The 23,175-nt window shown below is 47.9% G+C and overlaps 1 protein-coding gene across 4 annotated transcripts in view; it reads left to right on the top strand.

Annotated features, from left to right (window-relative positions):
• The window catches only part of LTBP2 (latent transforming growth factor beta binding protein 2), a 115,986-nt gene that overhangs the window by 34,443 nt on the left and 58,368 nt on the right, over nucleotides 1-23,175 (top strand). The gene's annotated exons all lie outside the window — the stretch shown is intronic.

Genomic DNA, 23,175 nt, shown 5'->3' with positions numbered 1-23,175 from the left:
CAGGTGTGGTGGTGGGCGCCTGTAATCCCAGCTACTTGGGAGGCTGAGGCAGGAGAATCGCTTGAACCCGGGAGGCGGAGGTTGCAGTGAGCCAAGATCACAACATTGCACTCCAGCCTGGGCAACAAGAACGAAACTCTGTCTCAACACACACACACACACACACACACACACACACACACACACACACACACAAAACCTAGGTGCTGGGAACAGGGTGGCTGGGAACAGACACCCAGCATGGGGACCTCAGTGTGGCAGCTTGTAAATTATGTCCCCTTCCCCCAGTGCCAGCAGCAAAGGGCTGGGGGTCAGGGAGGACACAGGACAAGGCTCCCTGCAGGGCTGCTGTGGATGGGCCTCCTGATGACCCATCTCATGAACTAGGGTCTCATGAACCTAGAGGCAGGTTCAGGCTTGGCTGGCAGGAAGGAGGCCGTGTGGCACTGTGATGGGGGAGTGCAGACTGGTTCCTGGCTGGGGCAGTGCTGGATTGCCTGAGGATTAGAGTCTGGTGGCTGGAGGAGGGGACATGAGGAGGGTGGCTGGTGGCCCAGTGTGTGTGTCAGGGGAGCCCGGGGCAGGGGGGTTAAATTTGGCGTTAGGCAGAATGTAAATCCTGATGCCCTCACAAACTTTGCAAGCTCCTTTACTTCCCTGAAACTCAATTCCTTTGACCTTGACGTGGGAAAATGAATGCCCATCTCCTAGGATGGTTGGGAGAATTTACTGAAATAATGTAGCATGATTCGCCGGATGTCTGCCACACAGTCAGTCCAATAAACCTGAAATCTCTTGGCCTACCTGCCTACTCCATGTGCTTATGAAAAATCAGTGTGGAACACCTCATTTGCCAGGATGAGTTTTTCTGCACCCCACCGTCTGGGCTTATAGCTGGGGAAACTGAGGCAGGATGCAGGTTGGCCACTAGGTTGTGGGCCGGCCCAAAGGCCTGCCCTGGCCTTCTGAGCCTGACTCCTGCTCCAGCCCCTCCCACTGCTGCCACCCTCCCCTCTGGGCTTCTGTGTGCTGTTGCAGGCCTTCTGCTTGTTCCTTTGGGCTACGCGGCCCCGTTTGTCTTTTTTCCTTCTCATTCAAGACCCTTGGACCCAAGGTGGTTCTCTGATTCAGCTGGGACATGCCAGGAGACCAATGGGTGCTCGGAGACCTTGGGAAAATTGTCTGCCCTTCCTGGGCTTGTTCCCGCATTTGTAAATCAGAGGTCTAGCGTGGATCTCCTCTAAGCTCAAGAGCTAATGGTCGGCCAGGCGCGGTGGCTCATGCCTGGAATCCCAGCACTTTGGGAGGCTGAGGCAGGCGGATCACTGGAGGTCAAGAGTGCAAGACCAGCCTGACCAACATGGAAACCCCGTTTCTACTAAAGATACAAAAAGTAGCTGGGCTTGATGGTGCACATCTGTAATCCCAGCTACTTGGGAGGCTGAGGCAGGAGAATGACTTGAACCTAGGAGGTAGAGGTTGCAGTGAGCTGAGATCACGCTACTGTACTCCAGCATGGGCAACAGAGTGAGACTCTGTTTCAAGAAAAAAAAAACAAAAACAAAAAACTAATGGTCTAGGACTCCGGCCAGCCTGGCCATTTTCCATCCCTGATGGTGAAATGTGCTCATTCTCCCCTTTGCCTGTTTCCAAGGTTGTGACAAGAACATGTGAGCCTCTTACCAGGGCAGACCTTCGCTGTCCCTGACGCCTTGGCAAGCTTGCAGAGGGCTGAGCAGCCTGCATCTTCTGTGCTGTGTCACCCACTTCCTCATGGCCACTGAGTGCTGTTTCTCTGCGGGGTTAACTCAACCCTACAAATTTTTGGTGGCCTCCGAGGGTTGAGCCCTTCTCTCTCTTTCTTTTTTTTTTTTTTTTTTTTTTTTAGCCTTTTCTCTTTCTTTTCCCTGACCTGTTTGTTTAACTCTGATTCCCAAAATTGCTCCTTGGGTTTTTCTGGAATTCCCCCAACACTTAGGACCTTGAAAACTATTTTGAATAGACTCGGAATCAGTAAACCCAATTTTGGTCTCTTAGTTACTAACTGGCCTTGTGACCTTGAGCAAGCCACTTAGCATCACTAGGCATTAATGTCCCCGTATCTGTAAAGCGAGAGGGTTAATTCTCCCCTCACTGGGATGTTGTGAAAATTAACTAAGGCGTGTGGGAAAGATTCCTTTGTGGGTTGTAACATGCCTCGCAAATGCTTGTTATTACTTCTTAGCTGTCCTGACACTGGGCTGGGGCCTTTGCTCATGCCCGGTAACATGTACAGAAGCCACTTTTAGGAAGAAGCTCCTCAATGAGGCCCTTGAGGAAATATTTTAAAGGAAATCTTTTAATTTTAAGCTTAGGGAAGGATACCCCTGTTATGTCCAGCTTAACACGACAACAGGGGATGTCCTTCCATCGTATCATACTCTCTGTGACAGGTACCCCAAGAGTTGTACAGTGGACAGCCTGTGCAGCTGCATGTGGTGACCCCAGACCTGGCTTCTTTCCAAGAGGGAGATGTCTCCCATTTTTCCAACATTTAATATTTTCAGCTCTCAACTTGAGAGTCCTATCATCTGGCTCACTTTTTATTTCCACAGTACTTTCTATTTTCCACTTTCTAACATAGCATATAATTTACTTATTTAGTACATTTGTATACAATCCATTTTTCCCAGTTATTGTGTTCCTCAAGGGCAGAGATCTTTGTTTTGTTTACGGACACATCTCAAGCTCCTAGAATGGTGTCCAGCATATAGTAGGCCCTCACTAACTAAATATCCACTGAATGGACATCCCTGTCCTAATGCATCTTCTGTTGCTTCCTAGAGCAAAGAGATGGTCTCAGGGCCATTTCCTTCTGATCTGATGCTCAGACCATCCCCTAGCATGTCACTGACATGGAGGGGCTCTCCCAGCCCTCCCAACGGGTGGTCCTTCCTCACCCTGTGCCCCTTGGCCCTGGGAGTCTGAAGCCAGGCAAACTGAGGGCAATGCCTCTCCCCCGAGGGCAGCGAGAGTGGGCTTGACAGACCCTCAGGAGTGCTGAGAGTCTGGACAGGGGGTTGTGGGTAGCTGTAAAGGAGTCTTCTCCTGGTTTCTTCCATCTCTTGGGCCTTAGAAGAGCCCCCAGGACTCTCCTTTGCTGGGACTGTGGGTTGGGAAGAAAGAGGGCTCGGAGGGGCTAGGAAGAAAGGAATGCTCACTGTAGGCCTCCAGCTAGATCCAATGGAAGAGATTTTATTTTCCCAAGTCTGAGGGTGCGGAAGCCCTGCTTGTGCTTTTTGAGGAGAGTGGGAAGAGACCTTTGTCTCAGCCAAGAACTTCCTTCACCACCCACGCCCCGTCTCCCTGCTGTTGCAGAGGGTAAGTTCTAGAAATGTGGATGGGCCACACTAAGGTTTGTGGAGGGTCCCTTGGTACTCAACCTCTGCCAGCCCCAGTGCATCCCTGCCCAGCAGAGACTACTTGGAGTGGCCAGATGGGTCTGAAGCACTGTGTTCCAGCCAGGCAGAGGAGGGAGGCCTGCTGTTCTGCATTGGACCTTTCAGCTGTTGGACATAACACCAGGGGTTGTCCTTCACATTACAGTCTCTGTGACAGGTAACCCAAGAGTTGTGCAGTGCACAGCCTGTGCAGCTGTATGTGGTGATACTAGACCTGGCTTCTTTCTGGGAAGGAGAGAGATGTCTCCTATTTCCCTTACAAAGCGTGTTGCTTCAAGGCAGTCCTTTCCAGCTGGGTTTGACTGTTGAGGTCCCTTCCAGGTTCCCCTGAAAGGGGGATGGATCTCTGGGGCTTTGTAGTGTTAACATGCATCTCTCCAACCCACACAAATACCTGAGACCCATGGAGGTTAGGCCCTGAGCAGGCCATGGCTGGCTACATTTCTATTTCATGATAAAAAGACACTGGTTCTGGGCGGATGTAGCCCAGGGCACACGGTCTTGCTATGCTTTGATCCAGAGCCTAAAAGTCCCAGGAGAGGTTGTGAGGAAGGTGGGGGCCAGTGTGCCTTCCTTATTCTGAGTGGTAAAGCCAGTAACCTCTTCCTTTTCTCATGCTGGGTGTAGAGCAGACATCTCTGGGTTGGTGAGGATGCCCAGCTCAGGCCTCTGAGTGCTCAGGGGAGGAGGCCCCTCCCTCTCCCTTCATAGGGCACTGGGCAGATTCAAGGGAAATGGTGTCTGCTTTCTACACACTTCCTCCTACCTGCCCCCTTCTCCCATTTGAGCCTGAAGGCAGACATCTGGCCCAAGAAAATCTCAAACTCTCTGATGACAACCTAATGACTCCCTTTTTTAGTATTCTCCCAGAGCTGAGGATTATATGGACTGCATCCTGGGTTTGGTTTCAGGAGAGGACTCCTTCCCGCCTAGCCCCAGGTCCAGCCCTTAACAAATCTCTGAGATATGAGCTATTCACCTTCTGTCCTCCCAGAGCCTGCAGCTCGGTGATGGGAAAAGCTGCCTCTTCCAGTTCATCATCATCATCTTCATCATCACCATCTTCATCATCAGTAGGATTTAGTGCACCTTGTTATGTTTCAGGCATTGTGCTAGATTCCTACCCTTTTCTTTTCCTCCTTGCTGTCCCCACTTTAGAGTCACCAGCTCAGTGACATGCAGGACATGGATGTGGCACAAATGTCTTTTGGTCAATTGTGTTGTGTCCAAATAGTGGAGTATAAATGGCATAGCACAGGGACCAGCACCCAGGAGCAGAGGGGTGCAGAGGGTCCCCAGAGCTCATCATGGCCTTAGTGGTGTGCTTAGAATTAATTACCATGGTGGAAGTTTGGGTTAAGATTGACTAGCACTAAGGTTGTGGTTAGGGTGACATTCTATTTAGCAGTACGGTAGTGGTTAGGGTAAGATTAGAAGAATAACTTTAGTAGTGCAGCATTAGGGTGCGGTTTTAATCTTAGGGTTGTGGTCAGGGTTGGGTTAGGGTTATGCTAGAGTAACATTTAGGACTGTGGGTGTTTTCGATTGTATGTATGGTTATTGTTCTAACCCACCATTGATGGAGCCTTATTGAATAAGCTGGCAGTTTACGGGCACCACCTAATTTAATACTGGGGACAGCTCAGCACAGTGGCTAAGAGCATGGGCCATGAGTCAGACAGACCCCGGTTCCACTTGACTCGGTTACTCCCCAGCCGTGCTATCAAGTGTGTTCTTTCACTTCCTGGAGTCTCAGTGTGAAAGGCTGATGATACCAACACTGGCTGTGCAAGGCTGTGGTCAGAATAACACAAGGGAAAGTGGATAAAGTGCCAGGTCAGTAGGTAAGAGCTCAGTACTCGATAGCAAATACTTTTTCTTGTCTGGGTCAGTTAGAGCTCCAGCAGGAAAGAGATGGCATGCTCAATGTATTTACAAAAGCACCGGCAGGGTCGAGAGAAAACAAGAAAGAGTGATGGAGTATCCCAGGGTAGCTACGTAGGCAAGCCCTTACCCTCCAGGCCTAAAGGGGCAAGGGACCAGCAGTCATAAGAACCCAGGGTAGCTCAGGCTATAGAAGAGGGCCGTGGACAGGGCTGTGGCCTTTGGTGTAGGAATGCAGCCACTGCTCACCTGCAGTACCTGTCACGAGGGAGTTGGGAGGATCTGCACCTCCACTCACCCTTCTCCTGCCCTCTGACCTCCTGCTGGAGTTCCCCACTGACTGAACTGGACCAGAAGGCAGAGGGCAAAGGAACCTCCCAGGACCCAGAGTGGGATAGAGAGGAATCCAGGGGCGAGTGGAAGATCTTCAGCACATTTGCCAGTCCTTGCCGTGACCCTGTGAGGTGGGTATTCCCATGACTCCTACTTTGCAGTGAGGACACTGAGGGTAAGGGCGATTCCAGCCTAGCTCTGCTCAACTTCAGAACTTGTGATTATAGTCACTGTGCGAACCAGTCTCCAGGGCATGTGAGCATAGGCAAGTGCGGTAACATCCAGCTTGGCTTGGAAACTGCAGAGTACTGGGTTAGGCAAGGTATCCAGTGTCTTTTCAGAAAACTACAGAAGTCGGTGAGAGCCTGGAGCAGCATTCAGCCTCATTAAAATGCTAATGTATGCAGTTTCCAGCCCAGGACTTTAAAAAGTAGTGAGAATAAACATTTCAAGCTTGTAGCTATGCTCATAGCATCTAGCTGACTTAAATCCTGTAGGATTTTTGTTTGAAAGGAAGAGGCTGGGAGCAATGAAGCAAGAAAAGAGAGGAAAGACTGGCAAAGCTGTTTTTCAGATGGTCCAGGGAAGGTTTGCCCCATCCAGCTGCTTTTTTACAGAACTGGCTGCTCGCTCAGGGAGGGTCACCTTCTGGGTGTGTGTGTGTGTGTATATGTGCGTGTGTGGTGGGGCGTGGGTGGAAGCTGTGGAGAGAACATGCCTCAAAAGTCATAATGGAGATATTTTCAGGCTCCGTGAATTCTCCTTTTGAGCTCAAGATTTTCAATTATGTATCAGGTTTCACCTCTTGTCCAGGATATAAAGGAAGTTTCTGATTTATGGGTCCAGTAGTTTTTCCAGTTACTCCATCTTTAAATCTGCCGTCAGTTAATTAATTTGCCACTGTCAGAAAAGGCACTGTGAGCTTCCCAGGTGAAAATAACTTTAGCAAAGTATGATCACAGTTCAAAAAAGGGAGGGACTCTGAAACATACACTTGTTTCCACTTGTGAAATTAACTGAATCAGTGTCTCCGCACTCCTCCTCCTCCCCCTGTCATGACGCATGCACACACACACACTCTCATGCACACTCACACAAACACACACTCTCATGCTCTTACACACACACACCCCACCTCTGCAGAAGGGCTGAAGGGGAAGATTTAAACCTGGCAGGATAATTTCCCAGAAAAGGATTAGAAGGGGAAAATGGATTCACTGCAAAGTCATCTGATGACTGTGTTGTACAAGGCTGCTTGGGACCCAGAGGGGTGTGTCTGTCTGTCTGTGTCTATCTGTCTGCAGATGACACAGGGAAGATTGCTAAATGATTCCCAATAATGAAATGTGAAAACACATAGTTCCTTTGCTAGCCACATAGCTGTGGTTTTGTGTCTGTGATTCATGGTGGAAGTGAGTAGCTGCAACGGGCATTCTGTGGGGTTTTTTTTCTCCTTATTTCTCCTAAAAAAATATTTGTGAAAGGTCTAAAAGGAAGTGGAGTACTTTTTGAAGAGAAAAAAAATCCCCATTCCTTGCAAAACAAAGATTACAGATGAAAACTTCTGGAGCTACCACATTTCTGCTTCCAGATGTCGCCTACACTGCATTTTCCTCCTGGAGCCTCAGCCCTGCCCACGATGTGACATGTCCACCCGTGAGTGCCCGCAGCAGAGGCCGCGTCAGGGAGTCTGCATCTGCAGGGGGCTGGCGGTATCCTCCCAAGACCCCAGCCAGGCCACGCCCTTCCAGGGGAGAACATTAATTCCACATTTCTTTCTTTTTTAATGTTCTTGGGGCAAGGTCAGAGGCTCCGCAAAGTGCAGTAGCTCATGAGGGCAGAATTGTGAGATAATTTATGTCTTAAATAAACCTGGGTTTGAATCTCAGCTCCACCACTTAGCTGTGCAGCCTAGAGCGAGTGATTTAATCTTGTGAGCCTCAGTGTTCTCATCTATAGGCTGGGGATTATCATCACTACCTTATGGAATTGTCAGAAGGATTGACTAATCCACATAAGTGCATCTGGCACCTTTTTGGTCCTCTGTACATGACACCACTCTTTTGGCAGGGAGGGGGATGGAGTCTTGCTCTGTCATCCAGGTTGGAGTGCCATGGCATGACCTCGGCTCACTGCAACCTCTGCCTCCCAGCTTCAAACAATTCTCCCGCCTCAGCCTCCCAAGTAACTGGAATTACAGGCGCGTACCATGATGCCCAGCTAATTTTTGTATTTTTAGTAGAGACGAGGTTTCGCTATGTTGGCCAGGCTGGTATTGAACTCCTGACCTCAAGTGGTCTGCCCACCTCGGCCTCCCAAAGTGCTGGGATTACAGGCATGAGCCACTGTACCCAGTCAACACCTACTCTTACTTGTCCCCCGCCTCGGGGGTTATCTGAGCCTTTCGGAAACGCAGCAGTGGTCATCAGAAACTTTGCGAGTTTGCCCAGAGCACTTGAAGGTGTTTCCAGACCTGGCGAGGTTTCTGGTCACAGCCAAGGGTGAGCAGCAGGGTGGGGAAGGGAATCTTACCCCCAGAAGCAGACAGAGTTCAGCCTGCATACCCTGGCCCAGCACTTCCCTGCTGGAGATGACCCCGGGCAGGTTACCAGGCTCCCTGTGCACTAATCTACAAGTAAATAAAAAAATAAAATTTCTTAGCAGAGGTCTGGCACATCATAGGTTGACAGGTTTGGACTGCTAGATTGCTGAATGAAAGCTTCCCAGGTTGGGGCCCTAGTTCCCGTAGAAATCTCCTTTTGTTTATGGCCCCGGGGTAAATTTCCAGCCCCTGTGAGGGCAGAAAGGGCAGGCTGGGACTTCGGCCAGCTCCTGAAAGTGTATCTTTGACCCAGGTCCCCAGCTGCCTTAGTCTACAATGGGCTTGTGGGGGCAGGCCCACGAGTGGGGTAAACACATCTGGAGTCAGGCCTGTGTTTGCTGTTAAATAAGCCAGACCTGCTAAGCTTGTGCATGTGCATGTGTGGGGGTGCATCATGGAGGGTAGAAGGGTCCCGAAGGCCATGCGCTGGGAACTCAAGGGTTTGGGAGGTGAGCATCTCATTGCCAAGTTAGTGGTGGCGAGATGTCTGTATACCAGGTTTGCTGTGGCTTTGGGAAAGGGTCCTAGCTCAATCCCCTCAGTCTAGATGTCTCTCCTCCCCTTCCTCCAGCCCCTCCTCCAATCTCCTGTAGCACTTGCCAGGTCCTTAGGCCCTGCCTTGCATTTTCACTCCCTTTTCACGGCGGCAGCTCTCCAGCCACTTCTGGTTTTCATACACTTCTTTGTAGATCATGCAGTATCACCATGGCAGTTTGTGGAGGGATTTTGGCTGCAGTGATGGGAGGGGTGAGATGATCTTTAGAGCCTGGCAGTCCTGAGCTTTAGGATTGTGGGTTTTGCCATCCATGAGATACATGAGACTGGGCCAGCTACCTTCCTCCTCCATGCCGCAAATTTCTCATAGGTAATAATGGGGCAGAGACACCTATGTCTTAGGTTCTCGTTAGGGGACCTTTATAAGGTCATGTGTGTTTGGTGCCTAGTGCTCAGACCGTGTTTAGTAAGTATAGCAATTATTTCATCAAGGCAGATTGTGTGGGGAGGACTCTGACCCCCAACAGATACCCAAAGGAGGAGACACCAGTGGACAAATCTCATCACAGTCTGATCTCTGCCCCTCAGCACAGCTGGCTTCTGTCGTTGGACCTGGGAGGAGTAACCCCCTTTTGGCATGAGCAGATGCCCTGTTCTAATAGCCAGGGGAGAACCAGGCCTTGATCTGAACTCCAGCAGTACATCTGTACAAAACTTTAGTTCTTCGGTTCGACATTCCCGGTGTCTGCCCACCCAAGGAACCTGTGCTAAGAGGGGGTCTCCTGCAATTAGATCCCATAACACATTCCAAGGAATAAGTCAGGAATAAATAACCTTCTCCTGTGTGAATCTCATACTCCCTATTAATTGTTCTTCCATTCATTCTATGTGTGTCCTGGATGGCTTTTTCAGGCCAGTTGGAAGAAAGGATGCTCAAGAGAGGGATATTCTCTGAGTCAAGCAACTGACAAGGATTTTGTTCAGACTCAGCTGGCCTTCCTTCCTTCCTTCTCTCCTTCTCTCCTTCTCTCTTTCCCTCAATCTCTATCTTCATTCCAGGCACAAGGAGTACTAGATGACTTGGACCCATGCCTTGCCTCTAAGAGCTCACATCCAGCGGTTGGACATGCTCAAGCAGCTAAAGCACACCCAGCCCTTGGGAAGGCTTTTGCTAGTGCTCTAGGAGACAGGGAGGGGAGCATCCCTGGGCAGTGTAGGTAATAGGGGTAGGTAGGGGGCCTCCAGGGGGAGTTTTTGATGACCATTTTTAACCTTGTTACTTTCTGGTGAAAACACTTTTTTCAAGGCTTCCTTTTCATGCGTGAGGTTCATAGGATGAGGCCCAGACTGTTGGACTTCTATACTCAGTCCCGGAGTACAGTACTCAAGCAGCGATATGGTGCAGAGGTTTGTGGTATAGACTCCAGAACTAGAATATCTGCAGAATGCCTGTGTTTAATTCCTAGTCATTGACTATGTGACCTTAGGAAAGTTACCTAGCTTCTTTATGCTTCATCTGGAAAAGGGGGATAATAATAATACCTACTTCCTAATTGTAATGGTGGTTAACTGAATTGATAGATATAAAGTGCTTAGCACAGTGCCTGGCATGTGATTAGCACTATGTAACTTTGGCTATTATTCTTCTCACCCTTGACTCCTCCTATTTCTCTTTAATCAGACAGGCCTGGTTATCCCCAAACACCATGCCAGCACATTCCTGAATATGTCCCTTTATGCTTGTGGCTCTCTCTGCGCTCCCCACCCCTTCCTCCGGCTCATGTCTCCCGCCCTCTGGAAAGCCTTCCCCAGTGTGCCAGCCCCACGGCCGTGCTGGAACATGCTGGCTGGACAGCTTACCTGGCCATAAGACTTGTGGCTCCTGCCCATCTCCTCCTTCTCTGCTCTTGGATTGTTATGAAATGATCACGTGTAGGGGCTTGGCCCGGGGCTACTGCATATAGTGTGCCTGCTGTGTCCTGCACAAGGGTGCCAGCCAGGAGATGAACCCTGGTGCCAAAATCTAGCCTGTGTTCTGCTCACCCAGCACCGGGACCATGCTACATCAGCCTGAAGGAAGTAGGGCAACTTCTGTAAACTGGCCGCCCAAAGAGGCCTCTTGTGATTTGTACGAAAGCACCAGGTATGCTAGGCCTCTCCCTACCTCCTGCCTCCCAGTCTGGGTGATAAGCTCTTGGTGGGCAAGATGCCCTTTGCATAGTGCCTGATGGGACTGTGCACCTTGGCAGTGGTTGAATGACGAATTCATGAAATCCAGGTTCACTGTCTGCTGACAAGCCTTCCCGAGGGAACTTGGAGCCAAAGGCCTCAGACTGCCTGCTGGCCCTGGCTGGCTGAGGAATGGGGCCCAGCTAGGGCTGGGGAGATGGTTCCAGTGAGGCAGGAGGACTGGGAGAAGCCATGGAGAAGTCTGAAGTTGAGTGTGACAAATATTTTCAGGGCAGCAGCTGTGTGCCCAGAGCTGTGACTCCATGGAAGATATGAAGAGGGTAAGGCCCAGTCCCTTCCCTCCTGGGGGTCTGTGTCCCCCGCCGAGCTGCAACCCTTTGGGTGGTCCAGCTGGGCCCAGAAGGAGGCAGGGAAGCACTTAGAGGGGCTCTTTTTCCTGGTGGGAAGAAGAGGGCTATTGCCCCAGCAGCTGGACGCATGGGCAAGCTAGAGAGAAAATGAGGGGCATTTCCTGGAGCTCTGAGAACCCCTCGGGGCCACCCACACCCCACCTCTGTCCCTGAGGTGGCCCGGGGGGTGAGCCCATTGCCCAGGCAGTCTGCTCTGGCTCTCTTGCCCGGCTCCCTTACCCTGCCAGGAGGGAACAAAGGCCACACAGGATCTCGAGGGGCCAGGGCTTGGCAGCCTAAAGGCTGGCTGCTCCATGGGAAAGGGTTCACAGTGGACCAACACATGAGGGGCTGGAGGGTGGAGGGCCAGGATGTGGCTCTAGGAGTCTCTGGACCCTTTAGAAACTGAGGTGGCACCTACTTCAGGGCTGCCCTTGAGCGGGGGGACAGGCCGCAGGCAAGGGCTGGGTGCCCCTCCCTGACATTCCCCCGGACACGCAGAGCTCACACCTCCCTCCATCTCCCTGCCTGAAACAGGAATGCTGTGTTCCCTTGAGCTGGCTGGGAAGCAGGGCAAGGTGCAGTCTGGGCAGGAGAGACTCCCCCAGGGCTCTACCTCCTCTCCATCCACAGCCTGGCAGGGCATCCCCTGGAGTCTATGTGCTGGGGGATCCAGTCCTTTCAGACCTAGGTGTGGCTGTAGGAAGAGCTAGAGGCCCAGAGCCTCAGAGCAGTGGGGATGTGACTCATGGCAGCCAGGTGGGGTGAGTGGGGTGCCTGGAGCTGACTGGTGAGGGCAAAGAGGTTGGGTGGGTGGGCCCAGCAGACACAGCAGCAGGAGTGATCTTGAGACACCTCAGGGACACCAAGGAAAGGGCTGGCTCTCGACCCTTTAGGACAGGCACCAGGGAATGTTGACGATGCTCTATCAGCGTGCCAGGCGACAGGAAGGTACAGATTCCCATCTAGGCACTGGGCCTATTGAACGTGCTGTCCCCACTTGTCTCGCTATCTTAGGTCCCTGGGGGTTTGGCAGCCAAGGGCCTGCCTGGCCAGCCAGGAGGAGAAAGGAGCAGAGCTCTGCAAGGTCTTTCCCCTGCCTTGCCAGCACCCAAATCCTCAGGGGAGACCGAGCCACCAGGGAAACACAGGACATGTTAAGCTGCAGTGAGCTGCACCTGTAGCCGCAGGAAGGAGCAGCCTCTGCGCTTTGGCTGGCAGCAGAGAGAGTTCTGGGAACGCCTTCCTCTCTTGGAGCTTTCTCCTCAATCCTTCCTCCTCCTCTGGCTGCTCCAGATGCCTTCAGAGCCTCTCCCTCGGTCTGCCCCTAAAGCGTTGGTGTTCCCTGGGTTCCCTCTGCCCTTCTTTGTTCTCTCTTTCCTCTTACATTTCTCAAACTGTTTAGGTGTCAGAACACCTGGAAGTCATAAGGAATACCACGAAATATCAATATACTTAATTCCATGATTAGAGCTGGGAACAGTTTTATTAGTAGAAACTATGACGATCGTCTGTGTATGAAAAAAAAGCAAAAATCCCAGCTATAGGCACACACATGTGTCCGTGAAAATAGCAAACTGTGGGATGAAGTATGATAAGCTGTTGCCACATTTTTCCGTTAATATTAATTTACGGCTTGTTCGTTTGTTTAATCGTGTGCTAGCAGACAAGTGGTAGCAGGCGCCAGAGGTTGGAGAAGAATTTATGGGAGCAAGACTTAGAACTGAGACCATTCTGTTCACTAATACATTTTCCCCTTTTAAATTGGAAAACGTTGGCAGAGCTAACACCCCAGTCAGGCAGTGACACTCTGAAGCATAGTTTGTTCTGCCCACTTTCCTCGAATATCATCCTTCCCTCTTAACTCTACAGCCACCACCTCTACTCTTACAACCTCCTCCCAGCCCCAACTGTGTCTACAGCCCCAGAACTCTCTCCCAAGTTCTGCCTTCTGGGTGTTTCCATCTTGAGATCCATCTTGAGGTACCAAGCACTCATTATATCCAAAACTGAGGCCATCATTCACTTCTTGGATTTCTCATGTTGAGATAGATCTTGGCTCTTGGAACTCCCTCCACCCATTTGTCCAAGCCATAGGTGGGAATTATCTGTCTCTATATCTGAAATAGCCCTTGCATCCATGCCTTCTTCTTGGTTCTTTCCTTGGCCACTGATAGTCTAGACCACAGCCAAAGCTTTCCAGCTGGCCTCCAGCCCTCCTCTCTTTAGTCCATTCTCTACCGGGTGGTCTTTCACCGCAATAATCATCGTTTAAAAATGCCCATCCTAACATGTCCTAGGCCTGCCTGAAGACCATGAGTGACTTGAGGCTAACATGTGGCTTCTCCTGTGCCCCCTCACTTTTGCTAGGGTGCTAAAGACTTCACCCACGGTTGGAGTCTTTGCCATCCCTGGGGTCAGTGCATGACCTGTAACAGGCACTCAGTACTTGCCCTTTGAATGAGTGAAAAAGTGTAGCTGTTCTTTGGACCAGGTCATTTCCCTGCTTCAAAATCTCAGGGCACTCCCCTTCACCCACTCAGTGCAGCCCAGACACCTCCCCCAATATTTCAAGACCTCCACCATAAGGGCACAGACCTATTCTTTAATCCCTCAAAGCCTCAATGTCCTCATTTGTAAAATGGCGATAAAGAAACGATTAATGGTGGGTAGATTTAGGGTGAAGTTACTTGGTTTGGTAACCTGGCCTCAGCACGTGGGAGTTCAGCCACCTTCTGCAAGGCATAGAACCCCCATAGCTTCTGTTTTCTTGACGATAAAATGGGGATAATGAGTATCTAACTCTTGGGTTATGGAGAGGCCTATGTGAGAGGATGCACGTGATGGGCATTATTGCCACGTTCTGTGCCAATTATTGGCACAGAACGTGGCACAGAGAAAGTGTCATTAAATTATAGCACCAGTTGGCCGGGCCTGGTGGCTCACACCTGTAATCCCAGCACTTTGGGAGGCTGAGGTGGGCGGATCATGAGGTCAGGAGTTCGAGACCAGCCTGGCCAATATGGTGAACCCCTTCTCTACTAAAAATACCAAAAAAAAAAAAAAAAAAAAAGCCAGTCATAGTGTCGAGCCCCTGTAGTCCCAGCTACTCAGGAGGCTGAGGCAGAAGAATTGCTTGAACCTAGGAGGCGGAGGTTGCAGTGAGCTGAGACTGCATCACTGCACTCCAGCCTGGGCAACAGAGCAAGACAACTCCAAATGGGTAACTCCAGCCTGGGCAACCATCTCAAAAAAAAAAAAAAAAAAAATATATATATATATATATATATATATAGCACCAGTTTATTCCCTACCCACCCACTTCCCACTCCCTGCTCTCCACCCTGCCACATACATAGGTAACCACTGTTATTAATATTCCAGGGTATCCTTCCAATGTTGCTTTATGAATATGCAAATAACTGCAACATATATCCTTATTTTCTGTATGTTACACAGAAGCTCACATGCGCTACACCAGGAGCCAGTACACTTCCATAAATGGCCAGACAGTAAATATTTTAGATTTTCTATGACATATGGTTTCTGCAACTACTCAGCGGTGCCACTGGAGAGCAAAACCACTCACGGACAAGGAGGGCAGCTGTGTTCTACTAAAACTTTACAGATGCTTAAATTTGAATTTCGTATCGTTTTCTCGTGTCTTGAGGTATTATTCTTCTTTTGATTTTTTTTCAGCCGTTTAAACATGTGAAAACCATTTGTAAAAGGTCATAGTCTGTACAAAAACAGTCAGTGGTGGGATTGGGCTGTTGTGTTTTAACTTTTCAGTGTACCTTGGAAAGCTTAACTTATTGATGTAAAGGAGTTGCCGCTGTGTTTCCAGGGCCTATTACCCCATTCTGCGGGCAGATCCTTGTTTGTTTAACCAGTCCCCTACTGAAGGACACTTAAGTTGTTTTGATTCTGTACAAACTATTTTGCTATTACAAAATAGTGCTTCTATAAATAGTCTTGTTCATATAACATTTTGGACATTTACAAGTGTCTTAGGTCGAGTCCCCTAGAGGTGGGATTCGGGTGTGTGTGATTTTGTCGGGGAGTGGGGGAAATGCGAAAGGAGAGAAGAAAGCAGTGTGGGAAAGGGGAGAGAGCCAAGTAAAGATGTAGTCCCAAGTAAATCAAGCTTTGGCCTAATTGAGGATAGAGCTTACAAAGTTGTTTCTCTTTAAGACCTGGTGGCCCAGGCTTTTGAACTTCCCTTTCAGGCAGTCATTGGCTGTGTGGTCCTGGTGGTGGGAGAAGCTTCTCAGGTGGTTCCCATCAGCCAAAAGCATGACTCAGAAGAAATCACAGGTGTAAGCCTTTAGCCACTACACTTGCAGATACAAGAGCCAGAAAGGGGAGCTGGGCAGGGCAGCAACACCTACCACAGAAAGTTTATCTGCAGGATAGTCTTGGAGGTGGAGTGGCAGGGTCAAAGCGCGGATGCATTGGGACATGGATAGACATTGCCAAATTGCTTTCCAGAAGGGTCCTATCAATTTACATTCCTGCCAGCAGCATCTGAGAGTGTCTGTTTCTCACAAATGAGTATGTTATTAAACTTTTGGGTTTTTTTTTCTAATTTGATGGATTAAAAAATACTACCTCAGCATATTTTTCATTTGCACATCCCTTTCAAGGAGAAAGGTTGAGCATATTTTTCTGGGTTCAAGAAATGTTTGTATTCTTTTTTTTTTTTTTTTCTGTGACCTGTTCATATTCTTTGCTGATTTTTCTTTTAAGACTATTGGTCTCTGTCATTTCTGTTTCTAGGAACTCTAATGTTATGGAGATTCATCTTTTCTCTATGACACGAGTTGCACATATTTTTCCCACTATGTCATTTGTCATTTTACTGTAAGGTGGTTTTGGCCAAGCAGGGGTTTTTGATCATAGAATTGTTTGGACAAGTAAAGTATATATTAGCTAAAACACTTAGCATGATACCTGCCACCTGATAGGCATTGAATGGGACTGATTTCCCATCCCCGCTCTCCCCTCTAATCTGTGCTTTATCCAAATGGTGCTCCTTATTCTTCAAACATGGCTTGTGCTTCCCACCTCCATGCATTTCTTATGTTATTTTTCTTTTTTTTTTTGAGATGGAGTCTCGCTCTTGTCGCTCAGGCTGCAGTGCAGTGGTGTGATCTCGGTTCACTGCAACCTCCACCTCCCAGGTTCAAGTAATTCTCCTGCCTCAGCCTCCCAAATAGCTGGGATTAAAGGTGCCCACCATCATACCCAGCTAATTTTTGTATTTTTAGTAGAGACAGGGTTGCAACGAATTGGCCAGGCTGGTTTGAAACTCCTGACCTCAGGTGATCCACCCACCTCAGCCTCCCAAAGTGCTAAGATTACAGGTGTGAGCCACTGCGACTGGCTCTTTGTTGTTTTTCTAATCTGGAATGTCTGCCTCCTCATTTTGGGCCTGTTAAGATCCTACCTATCCCTGAAGTTCCCTGGATCCTTCTCCTAGATATAGTCTGTATTCTGTCTGAACTCCTGTACCTCTGCTCGCTAACACAGTCCATCGTGGCTCCTAGTTATGTGGACACATTTACCATGCTTTTTCTGAGCTTCAGTTTCCTTATCTATAAAATGGTGTTGCTGGGAAGAATAGAGATTTATTTTGATTACAAAACAAATACATATTTATTCCATGTGATGCATATTTATTGTAAAAATTTCAAAAATATAGAAATTATAAAGTTTAAAATGGGAGGTACACACACACAGACACTCTCATTCTTTCTTTTTTTCAGAGTTGGAAATTAACATTTATTTTGTGCCAGACTTTACACATCGAAGATTTACATTATTTCAGGTTATGAACAGCAGTTTTATTCCTCCATCATTTGATAAATAATAATTCAGATTTGAAAGGTATCTTTCTCATTGATTCCCAAATAATAAATGGTAAAGCTAGGATTAAATTTAGATCTATTTGATTCCAAAGTTCATGGTTTTTTGCAAACTTTAGGAAAAACTGATTATCTGTGTTTTTTAATGCATAAAAAGTAAAGAAAGCTGTCGTTGTCGGATATCAACCCCAGAATTTGCAAGCAAATTTTTTCCTTTTTTTTTTTTTAATTATACTTTATGTTCTAGGGTGCATGTGCACAACGTGCAGGTTTGTTACATATGTATACATGCTCCATGTTGGTGTGCTGCACCCATTAACTCGTCATTTACATTAGGTATATCTCCTAATGGTATCCCTCCCCCATCCCCCCGACACTCTCATTCTTAAAGAGTAGCCACTATTTACAGATTTTCCGGCCCTTTCCTATGCTTATATAAACATCTGTAGGGGAAGAGAGAGAGAAAGGTTTCTTAAAACACAAAACTGGAAGCATACTATCTGTATATTCTGCAACTTAGTTTTTTTATTCACTAAAATAACATAGATAAGATGATGTATATAAAATACCTGGCTTCATGTTCATAATGATAATTACAACTATTCTATGTATCTTTTTTCAACCTGCGCCTCCCAGGTTCAACTGATTCTTTTGCCTTACCCTCCCGAGTAGCTGAGACTACAGGTGCCCACCAGCATGCCTGGCTAATTTTTGTGTTTTTAGTAGAGACGGGGTTTCACCATATTGGCCAGACTGGCCTCGAACTCCTGACCTCAAGTGATCCGCCTGTCTCAGCCTCCTAAAGTGCTGGGATTACAGGCATATTCTCTGCATCTCTGGCAACACTCTTAAACTTTCTTTTAGCAGCAAGACCCTTCCCAAACAATAGTACAGTCATCCCTCGGTATCTACAGGGGATTTGTTCCAGGACCCCCGTGAATACCAAAATTCATGGATGTTAAAGTCCCTGATATAAAATGACATAATGTTTGCATATAACCTACACACATACTCCCATGTACTTTAAATCATCTCTAGATTACTTATAATACCTAATACAATGCAAATGCTAAGTAAATAGTTGTCATACTGTATCATTTTTATTTGTATTCTTTTTCATTGTTGATTGCTATTTTTTGGGTTTTTTCCCCCAAATATTTTCCATTCACAGTTGGTTGAATCTGCAGATGCAGAACCCATGGATATGAAGGGCTAACTGTTTTTGGAAGCCCAGTTTATGAAGTAAATAGAGGAGAGCTGCCAGGCTAGGGTGAGGGTGATTGGGGTGGAGGGCACAGAGCTCCTCGCCCACTTGTCTTCCCATCGCTATTTGGAAACCTTAGTGTGTCAGGCAGGGTGTGGGCATACCTTGCACAGTTAAGTAAGTGGCATCATTATGGGCACAAACTGCCCAGGCAGCTTTCATGTGGGCCTGAAAACCCCACCCACTGGGATGATAATTTTTCTTCATCTTGGTTGAAAAGCCCAGAGTCCACAGGTGAGAGCAGACGGTGGTGGATCTGGTGGCTGTCTCTTGGCTCTGTGCTGGCCTGTGATGGGGATTTCATGGTCCATAAATAAATGAAGAAAATAAAATCATTTGGTGAGATTTCCATGAAGTTAGGCTTATTCAAACATTTCTTTTTTGGCTCTGAAATGTCTTTTCTTTCATTAAATTATGGTGGTAATGATTGGCAGTTTTGTGTGTGTTTGTCTGAAAGTCTTAGCAACCTAAATAAAAGTTAGCAACTTTATGTTGCTCCCCCAAATTTGTTCCAAAATTTTATGGATTCATGAAATCCTGAAGTCTAGAGATAACTATTTTGGTCCATTGTGGAGGCTTGGCCAGGACTTCCTGGAACAATCCCAGAAAGATAGCAAGTTCCATTCTTGTGCTGGGTGAGTTTGGGAACCTCTGTCCTTTGATGAAATTGCAGCGGTTCGTCCAAGGCTGTTAGTAGAGAGAGCCTCTCCTGGGGGCTGTGGTCACCTTCTCATTGAGACTCTTGCGTTCTTCTGTTACCAAACCTCTACTGTCCTTAATTGGGGGGATACTGCTTCTTTGGACCAGCCTGGGGCAAACATGGCACCCACAACCTGAGACTAGGAAGGAACTTGCAAACAGTATTTGGCTAAAGGCTTGCAATTTGCTTAAAGGAAATGAGTGCAAAGATAACACAAGGCTAGACAGTGGGATTTACAAACTCTGCAACTCACAGTCTCCACTCCATCCTGGCTGCCTGTGCCCTTCTACGTGGCGATGGCAGTGACAACCAGCTGGAGACCACCAGGAAGCCAGAGTTGAGCCAAGAACCTGCAGCCCTCCACACAGTGAGAGCCTCTCTCGCTGCTCACCTCTGAGGACTAGGCTGGGACTTATAAAGGGAGATATCAACCTCCTTATATGGATGCTTTAGGAATAAGAGGCAGGACTTATACAAAAAAAAAAAAACTGGGAGCTTCCTCCTTTACTCCACTCTGAGCCTCACAGAATGCAGGGCTTTTTGATTTCTGTCATTTAACCCCCAATCCCCATTAACAGCAATAGGTGACAATGAATTGGGCTCAGAGGACTCCGGTTGTTAAAAATGTGTTGACACCAGGTTAGACACTTGGCCCTGTGTACATATAAGGACACTTGGACAGCAATCACATCTTTTTCTGGAGTCTTTTTATTTCCCTTAAAGAAGAATTTTAAGTGGTGCAATCACATTTTCTTATTTGCTTGGGGAGATGTATTTAGTCCAAACTGTAGCTAACTCCTTTTTTCTTCCTTGTTCCTGCAATTTAAAAATTCTGGCGTATGTTCCTACTTTGACCATTCACTTGTATTTGTGAAATAATTGCACAGTCTCACTTCTCTTCATCTTCACACCAACCCCATGAGGTGAGTATTGTTATTCTTGTTTCAGTGATGAGGATTCTGAGGCTCAGGGGAGCTAAGTGACTTGCTCAACGCCGTGCTGCTAGTAAGAAGCAGAACTGACATCTGTCTGGCCCAGTCCCAACCCCTCTCCTCTGTACAGCCAGGTCCTGACTGTGATTAGGGAATGCATGGTTTGTTTATTTGGCTTTCTTTTCTGCAAAACTACCCCACTGGCCCTTAAGGGATTTGAACCCTGGGATCTTGGTGCCATGAGCTATGAGCACCAATTAGAGAAAAAACTGACAGCAGCAATAACATAACAATGATAACAAACCACCAAGAAAGAACACTTCGAGTTTCCATCCTGACCAGACTGGAGACCTCTTTGTCAGGGTCAAGTTCAGAAAAGTGACAGTGGTCTGGGTAGAACATGAGCTACTCTTTTCACCTTCTGGGATGCTCTGTGGCACTGCCACTAACCTGAGCATGGCACCAGCCTGGTACCCAGGACAAGGCTCCCGGTGAGCCAGCAGCTCAGCCACCTCTCTCTCCCAGGCGCTTTCTTGGAAGCCCTTGGAGGGAGTTTGCTTTCTTTTTTGTTTTTTGATTTTTGTGGTTTTTTTGAGATTGAGTCTCACTCTGTCGCCCAGGCTGGAGTACAGTGGGGTGATCGTGGCTCACTGCAACCTCCACCTCCTAGGTTCAAGCGATTCTCGTGCCTCAGCCTCCCCAGTAGCTGGGACTACAGGCATGTGCCACCAAGCCCGGCTAATTTTTATATTTTTTGATGGGATTTCTCTCTGTTGGTTAGGCTGGTCTCAAACTCCTGACCTCAGGTGATCCACCTGTCTCAGCCTCCCAAAGTGCTGGGATTATAGGAGTGAACCACTGCGCCAGGCCAGTCCTAGTTTGCCTTCTGCCAGGAAAGCATAAGGAGTTTGCTCATGGCCTGGGCACCGAGGGCTGACAGAACTGGGGTGGAGATGGGGGAGGGAGAGAATCCCAGGGCCTTATCCCACTTGGGCAAGGAAACCAGTGGGGAGGCTTGGCATGGGACCTACTGGGGGAAGGGATGCCCCCGAGGCCTGAGCAGAGGGTTCCAGGCTGAGCTCCCACTGGGGTCTGGGCTGGTTGTCGGATGGCACAGGACACAGGCTGTGGATCAGGCCCTGGGTTGGCATCCTGGTGTCCCAATTTAGCTCTTGTATAACCTTGGGCAAGGACTGAGCCTCTCTCAGCTTTGAAGTCTGCAATATGCTTACACCCACCACAGTCCAGACACTGTCATATACACAGTGGTTCATAGACATTGTGACAATGACAGAGTATTTACAACAGAGGCTGCCTTTTAGAACAGCCTGCCCAATAATAAACATCAAGAGAATGTGTCCAAATGTACAAGACAATTCAAACAGTTAAGATGTCAAAGGACGTGAGCGGAGGATTTTCACAAGTGGTAAATAAATACCTGAAATATTTCAACCTCAAAAATAATTTTTAAAGGAGAGGGGGGAGGTGAAAAGAACGTTGAAGTACCACTTTGTGCATATTCAAAGCTAGCAAAGTATTAAAAAATAATAATATGCTGTGCTGGCAAGGTTGTGCTCTAAGTGGTTCATTTATATATTTGGATGCAACCCTTTCAGAAAGCAATACACCACTGTGTGCCTACAGACATAAATGTTTGTAACCTTTGATACAGTCATTCTAGCCCCAAGAATTCATCCTAAAGTTTTCGTTTTGTTTTGTTTTGCTTTTTCGAGACGGAGTCTCACTTTGTTGCCCAGGCTGGAGTGCAGTGGCACGATCTTGGCTCACTGCGTCCTCCACTTCTAGGTTCACACGATTCTTAGCCTCAGCCTCCCAAGTACCTGGGACTGCAGGCATGCACCACCACACCCAGCTAATTTTTGTATTTTTAGTAGAGATGGGGTTTCACCGTGTTGACCAGGCTGATCTCGAACTCCTGGCCTTAAGTGATCCACCTGCCTCGACCTCCCAAAGTGCTGGGATTACAGGCGTGAGCCACCATGCCCGGCCTCATCCTAAAGTTTTAATCCTTTCAAAATGTTTCCCATAACATTTTTTCAAACATACAAAATAGAACAGTACAACAAATCCCCCTGTACTAAAGGAATATTTTAACAGAAGACAAAGTCATATAGGTAAGGATGTACATATTTAAAACTTAAAAACAGGCCAGGTGCAGTGGCTCACGCTGTAATCCCAACACTTTGGGAGGCCAAGGTGGGTGGATCACCTGAGGCCAGGAGTTCGAGTCAAGCCTGGCCAACATGGCAAAACCTTGTCTCTACTAAAAATACAAAAAATTAACCGGGAGTGGTGGGGGGCTCCTGTAATCCCAGCTACTGGCGAGGCTGAGGCAGGAGAATTGCTTGAACCCAGGAGGCAGAGGCTACAGTGAGCTGAGATCGTGCCATTGCACTCTAGCCTGGGCAATGAGAGCAAAAGTCGGTCTCAAAAACAAAAAAAAAAACAAACAAAAAACTTTTTAAAAAATCTAAATATGGGCCGGGCGCAGTGGCTCAAGCCTGTAATCCCAACACTTTGGGAGGCCGAGACGGGCGGATCACGAGGTCAGGAGATCGAGACCATCCTGGCTAACATGGTGAAACCCCGTCTCTACTAAAAAATACAAAAAATTAGCCGGGCGAGGTGGCGGGCACCTGTAGTCCCAGCTACTCGGGAGGCTGAGGCAGGAGAATGGCGTGAACCCGGGAGGCGGAGCTTGCAGTGAGCTGAGATCTGGCCACTGTACTCCAGCCTGGGCGACAAAGCGAGACTCCGTCTCAAAAAAAAAAAAAAAAAAAAAAAAAAAAATCTAAATATGTAACAGGTAAATGTCTGAGTAAGTTGTGATTCATCTTTAGCTAGACTATCATGTAGCGATGAACATGACAAATATGACAAATTGAATTGTGTAAACTGTGATCTAATGTTAAGTGAAAAACGGAATTTAAAATTGTATCTCTAGGTGATGACAATAGTGTAAAATCATATATGTGAGCGAAGGTTGAAAGAAAATATGCAAAAGTATTTGCTGTGTCAGGATGGGAGATGATGAATTCGTGTTTTTCTCCTTGAATAT

Source organism: Rhinopithecus roxellana, chromosome 5 (genome assembly GCF_007565055.1).
Source record: "Rhinopithecus roxellana isolate Shanxi Qingling chromosome 5, ASM756505v1, whole genome shotgun sequence".
NCBI classification, from domain to species: domain Eukaryota; kingdom Metazoa; phylum Chordata; class Mammalia; order Primates; family Cercopithecidae; genus Rhinopithecus; species Rhinopithecus roxellana.
This window is presented reverse-complemented; position numbering and strand designations above follow the sequence as displayed.